Below are 6,931 nucleotides of genomic sequence, written 5' to 3'. Positions count from 1 at the left end.
TTGAAGGCTTTTATAATCGGTAAAAACTACACATTTTGTACCATAAAGGTAATGTCTCCAGATTTTAAGTCGTGTAGTTCTTATCGTTGACCTTTAGTTGTCTTGATGCGTATGCAATGACTTGACCTCGTTGCATAAGAACACAAACAAGGCCTTGATGAGATGCATCGCAAAATACAACAAAATCGTTTTTTCCATCGGGAAGGGTTAGAACAGGAGCATTGCAAAGCATGTCCTTGAGAGTACAAAAGGCTTCCTCTTGCTTCGAACCCCAATCAAAAGGTTTTCCTTTATGAGTGAGAGAGGTAAGAGGCAAAGAGATCTTGGAAAAGTTTCGAATGAAACGCCGATGATATCCGACCAAACCGAGGAAGGATCGAATTTCTGTGGGAGTCACTGGAGTTTTCCAATCCTTAACGGCCTCAATTTTAGCGGGATTAGCATGAATACCTTTGCGTTTACGATATGTCCCAAAAATTGAACTTCCTCGAGCCAAAATTCGCATTTGGAAAATTTGGCATAGAGTTGTTCGTTTCTAAGGAGCTCGAGAATGGAACGCAAATGATGTTCATGTTCGGCTTTGGTTTTAGAAAAGATAAGGATGTCATCAATAAAGACAGAATGTTTTGCAAACGCGGTTCATGAGGTCCATAAATACCGCGGGTGCATTTGTTAACCCGAAAGGAATAACCAAAAATTCTAAATGTCCACATCGAGTACAGAAAGCGGTTTTAGGAATGTCTTCTTCGCTAACACGCAATTGATGGTAACCCGATCGAAGATTGATTTTGGAGAAACAAGTTGCTCCTTGAAGTTGGTCGAATAGGTCGTCGATACGTGGCAAGGGATAACGATTTTTGATAGTAAGCTTGTTAAGTTCTCGGTAATCGATGCACATACGAAACGAACCATCCTTCTTTTACACGAAGAGAACGGGAGCGCCCCAAGGAGAAGATCTAGGACGAATGAAACCCTTATCGGAAAGTTCTTTGAGTTAGTTTGATAACTCTTGCATTTCCGATGGGGATAAACGGTAAGCAGCCTTGGCCACGGGCATCGCGCCGGGCACAAGATCGATTCGGAATTCAATCGAACGAACGGGAGGAAGACCGGTGACATCATCGGGAAAGACTTCGTGGAAATCACGAACAATAGAAATATCTAGGATTTTCCTTTCCTTTTTGTCTTTTGTCACCGAGAGAGCTAAAAACGGAATGTACTTTTGGCGTAAGTACTTTTGCAATTGAGCACACGACATGAGATTAAGCTTTCGAGGCATAGCGTTGCCGAAGACCTTAAGAATTTTACCGTTGATGAGCGGAATACGAATGAATTTATCGAAACAAACGACTTCGGCACGGTGCAAAGACAACCAATCCATGCCTACTATGACATCGAAACTTCCCATTTGCATCGGGATGAGATCGATGGAGAATTTATTCTTGGAAAGGACGAGAGAACAATCGTGGACGAAGGAATTTATGGTAATAGAATTTCCATTGGCGACTTCAACAGAGAACGGTCGGGAAAGCTTAGTTCGAGGCATAGCAAGTTTCGACTCAAATTTCAAAGAAATGAAACTTCTATCGGCGCCCGTGTCAAATAAAATAGAAGCCAAATAATAGTTCACCAAAAACATATCGTTCCGACATCGTTTGCCACTTGAGCTTGATTTGCATTCACCATAAAAGCTCGCCCTTGGTTGCCATGGTTGACTTGTGGTGCTTGTTGGGGAGGTGGTGGTGGTACTTGGATTGCTTGGATGGGTTGAATGAGTGGTGCATTGAGTTGGGGAATTTGGGGTTGGTAAGTTTGGACTTGGTAGGCTTGGGTTTGGTAGTAAGGTATGGTCACGGTTTGGGCTTGGTTGGAAAATGTTAGGCGCGGGCAATTGTTGCGGAAATGGTTTGGATCACCAAAATTAAAGCATGCTCGGGGTTGTTGGGGTTGGTTTGGTAGATATGGTGCATATCGGTTTTGGGAATTTTGGAGAAAAGTTCTTGGTTGGTTAGTTTGGTTAGGTTGGGTTCGTTGGGTGGATCGGCATGTGGTGTGGAGATGGCTAAGTCTGTTACAAATGATACAATGGCGACAAGGCATGTTTGGTGGGTGGTGAAGTTGGCAAGTGTTACATAGCTGGGCGTTTCCAACATAGGGTTTTCAGTTTTGTGGTGGAGCTTGGGTTTGTTGTTGTGGTTGAGGTTGGGTGACGGCATAGTTTCGGTAGTTGGTTTTTGTTGTTGTTGTTGTTGTTGTTGTTGTTGTTGTTGTTGTTGTTGTTGTTGTTGTGACGGGATGAGTTGAAGTAGTTAATGGCTTGTGGTGCGGGTTCAACCTTGACTTGGGGAGCGGGCTCGGCTTTGGCTTTCTCGGTCGTTTTCTTAATGGTGAGGGTACCCGCTTTCACGTGATTTTCCGACAGCGCGCCGTCCAAAGTGATGGCATCCTCGAGGGTCATGGGTTTTCTACTCATAACAGAGTCCCGGATTTGCATGGGTATATCCCCAATATATTTGTCAAGCTCACGCTCGGTCAGGGTAACCAAGTGCGGGACAAGGATGCTCAACTCGTGAAATCGGAGTGAGTAGGCGGCATTATCACCACTATCTTGTTTTAGGTTCCAAAATTCTTCCTCAAGCCTTTGAAGCTCGTGTTTGGGACAGAATTTCTTCATCATAAGCGCCTTGAGATCGGCCCATGGAAGAGCCATAGCCGTATCCGAACCTTGGAGGTGCATAACACTACCCCACCATGTTAGAGCGGTCTCTCTAAACATGTTTGACGCGTAATTTGTCTTTTTCGCGTCGGGGCATTCGCTGTGTCGGAACACACTCTCGGTCGATTCGAACCATTGCTACAAGGTAGTCGCACAATTGGTTCCAAGGAACTTGGACGGGTTGGCACTAGTAAATTGCTTATACAAGTAAGCTGCGGGTTTGGGTTCAACGGGTGCGGGTTGGGCAGCTTGGATTTGGGTTATAAGTTCGGGAATTACAACGGCCATTTTTTTGGTGACGAGACCGGCCATACGTCGGGTGGAGTTCTTGCGCGGTTGGCGTCTTAGCGGAGGCATGCTAAAATTTATAAAGAAAATTGGATAAGTTTTAGGTAAAAAGAAATGAATATAAGGGTGTATAAAATAAAATAAGATATCATTTTTTTTTATTGTGAATCCTAGAGTTAGTATGGAGAAGATGTTAGTGTTAGATAAAATATAAAACTTTGTTTATACGTAACAAAACCGAAAACAAACGTAAAAGATTTTGAGATGGTTAAGCTTGAAAGTATGAGATTTTGAGATTTATAGAGTCGAAAAGTCGTGCATGAACCACCATGACTTGAGATTTCAACACTAAAAAGTTTATAAAACACCATGTTGGAGTCTAAACATGTGCACGAACCACCGCTACTTTTTCATGTTTTAGACTCAAATAACAATAATAACACAATAAATCGAGATACAACGTCATGTAAAAAACTAGTCCACGAACCACCGTAGTTCTATTGTTTTAACACCGAAAATTAGGATGGCGACCGGAACGCTCGCATTCGACTACTTAAAGAATTGACATATATAACATGATTCGTGGCCTAGAAAACGAGCACTATAACTCAACCATCCCAGGTAAGTAAATCACCTTCGATCCTTGGAATCTTTTTGTCAAATGGTCATTTTATAATGTCTCGTTTTCTATGATGGCTACAAACCCGATATAAACGCAACCTTTAAGGGATTTGAAACAACGAGATTCAAGTTAATCTTGTAATCCATAAAACACAATAAAAATATACTTTTGCGTTTTAAGGTAAGGATACCTTGGAAATACTATGAAAGTTTGTGTATGTGAACATTTAGGATATTGGTGAATTTTAAACAAGTTTGTAAATAAATAACATGCGATATGAACAATCAATTATAGAGTAAACACGTATAAGCACACGTATAGAACCCTAAGCACAACAATTCTAGGTCGTTACATCTAACCACCTATTCTAATTGTCATGGCTCTGATACCAATCTGTCACACCCCGACCAAAGGCGGCGAAACATGCCGAGGTTTTACGATTGCCCATAAGAGCATGACACTATTTAAAGGGACAATATTTAACAAGCTCATTTCACTTTACAACATCGAAAATGTCACATAACAATATTCATAAGTCAAATACAATAGCATATCACAAAATGTAGACAAAACCAATATTGTTCATTGTTACTAATATCCTAAAGGTATTTGTGACGTTTTCTCCAAGCATCCAACATCAACCTAAATGCAAACCTGTAACATTTCATAAAATAAAGTTTGTCAACACAAAGGTTGGTGAGCAATTCATAAGTTTGAGCAACAATAGTATATAGTAACAAAAGCCACAAAACTAGTATACAAAACAATAAATAAGAGCAATAAACTTGGATAAAATAGTTATCGCTAACAAGTTAGCAACACCCAACTATAAAGGGATGCCAAATAGTTCAGGATTTTATAGTTATCGTTAATTGCATTACGTTAATGACACCTTACCATGAGGGGTTGCCAAATGGTCTAGGATTTATAGTTCGACCATCCAAAAGCGATAAACACATAGGCAAATAAGCATAAAACACCAAATCGAGCAATTATTCAAGTAAAGTATACAACAACATTTGTGGTTTAAGATCCAAGTATAAAACATTTAGTTTAGATAAGATGAAATGTCACCCCCAAAACAAAAAATAGAAAACGGGGTATGAAGTTTACTCATGTTCAAGTAATAAACTTGAAAATTTGGTAATTTGAAGATTTGTCTGAACGACGAGTTAACGTATAAAGCCTAAATAAAATAAAGTATTGGATTTAGAAAGGTTGTCTTGAAGATCTTTAAATAAAATAATTGTTGCAAAAGGTAACCAATTAAAGTTCAAGGTTTAAAATGTAACTATTTAAGAATTTATAATAATAACTCTTTAAAAATGAAAGTTTGCTCGAAACCGGGTTAAAGTATCTAACCTCACTATTTACTCAAGCTATGTTAAGTAATAAGGTGGGAAAAATGCTAAAGCAAGTTCCTTTGGGACAAAGATATAAAAACAGGTCTTTAACGAGTGTTCGGGTTGTTGGTTCAGGTCTTGATAATTGGTCAAACCCAAAGTCAACTTTCCAAAATAGTGAATGTTATGAGATAACTCAATAAAACTTAATAAGACTTAGCCAAGTATGTAGTTCTACTGTTTTAGAACTAACAACGCACGTTAAGCGAGTGTTCGGTTTTGTCGGTCCAAACTATGTTATGAGATCAAGTTGGATCCAACAATTCCAAGTACTTAAGAAAATAATTAAAATCAGTTTGTAAACTATTTTTAAAGAAATATACAATTCTTGATAGCTAAAAACACATTGTGTGTCTTAAGCGAGTAAAAATCGGATTGGTTCATTTTCCATCTCATAATATGTTCCTTGATGGTTTCCACATGACCAAATATCATAGATCTTGTATAATAATTTATAAATGAAAAATATTTAAGTTTTAAAACTAAAAAGTTAACAACAAGTCTTTTAAGCATAAGTTTCGGTTTGGTTCGGTTTCCATCTCCCAACGAGTTCATAGATGGATTCCACGTGCTTAATATTAAAGAACTTGTGAAATGATTTTTGAAACTCAAATCTAACAGTAAACATGTTTAAACAACTATTTTAACAAAACTAGTAAGCAAAAGTTCGGTTCACGTTTTGGACAATTTACGGTTAAACCGAGGTTAGTCTCTACAAACCTCCACCATGGAACTTCATAAATATGACAAACAAACTAAAAAGAGCATAAGTTAAACAAGATTAATATGCGCAACAAGTTATATAAGTGTATATATATCAAGGACCACGAAAGTCCTACATGAAGCCTTGCCTTACGAAGTCCGAAGCTTAACCAACCGGATTCGGTGAAGCAACTACCAAAGGTAACAAGGGGTGTGTGTTATATATATGTTGCACCACCATATTCAAGTGTTAGTAATGTTAGATGAACAAGTTAAAATGAAAGACTATGGTTAGTTTGACTTGAGAAGTCAAACCTTCAAGAATACATAAGAAATAACAACCTTGAATCTATGGAGTTTGAGAGAGTTTTTGGAGATGTAGCAAGTGTGAAAATGAAGGAGATGGGTATGTATATATAGGGTAAGAGTCAATGCTTCTTTACAAGGTTCCTTTTATGTTTATATGAAAATAGGTTGGTTAAACAAACAAGCAATGCACAAAACACTAGAAAAATCCGAAATATATGTGCAGGGACCTCCAGGCGCCACGCGGCCTCCCCTTGCCCTATGGTCGCGTGGCGCGGAGTGCTTAGGGGGGCTGGCCCAGATCCTCTTTTGTGGTTTGTTTGTGCGTCCGGAAGTTCGTTTTTGATGTAATTTGCTCGTTTTAAATCCGTTTTCGAATCCGTAAAAGTGGTTTTTCAAATTAAACAAATGGGAATGATTTTGTAACATAAAATTCAATATTTTATATATCATGAGTTTCGGTTTACAAAACGGGTCGGTTTACAACATAAAACAATGCATATACGAATACAATCGAGACCCGAATTTGACAAATGTCACAATCACGAAACTTAATCACCACAGGTTGGTTAGAACGGTCCACAATCTGCGTAAAAACAAGTGTATAGCCCAAAACCGAATGACAAAACTCAAACAAAACCCCACAAACAAGGTCAAAGATGTTAATAATGTGACCAAAATAAAACGTGTTAATAAAATTCAGACCTGGATCAAAACTGAAATTCCTCTCTAACCCATCAGCCGCAACTTTCAAACCAAAACCGGAAAAGGATTTAACTAAACTACCAATAGTACCATGCTTTGTGTAAATAACAGGAATAGTGGCTGGAGTAGGAGATATCTTAACATGATTTTCAGTCAAACCCGAAATCGAAGTTCGAGAGGCAATAATAG

The sequence above is a fragment of the Bidens hawaiensis genome, unplaced genomic scaffold (genome assembly GCF_021521415.1).
Source record: "Bidens hawaiensis isolate Kalapana, Puna unplaced genomic scaffold, B.hawaiensis_p1.1 tig00031200_1, whole genome shotgun sequence".
NCBI classification, from domain to species: Eukaryota; Viridiplantae; Streptophyta; class Magnoliopsida; order Asterales; family Asteraceae; genus Bidens; species Bidens hawaiensis.
The sequence above is the reverse complement of the archived record's forward strand: the minus strand, read 5'-3'. Positions refer to the sequence as shown.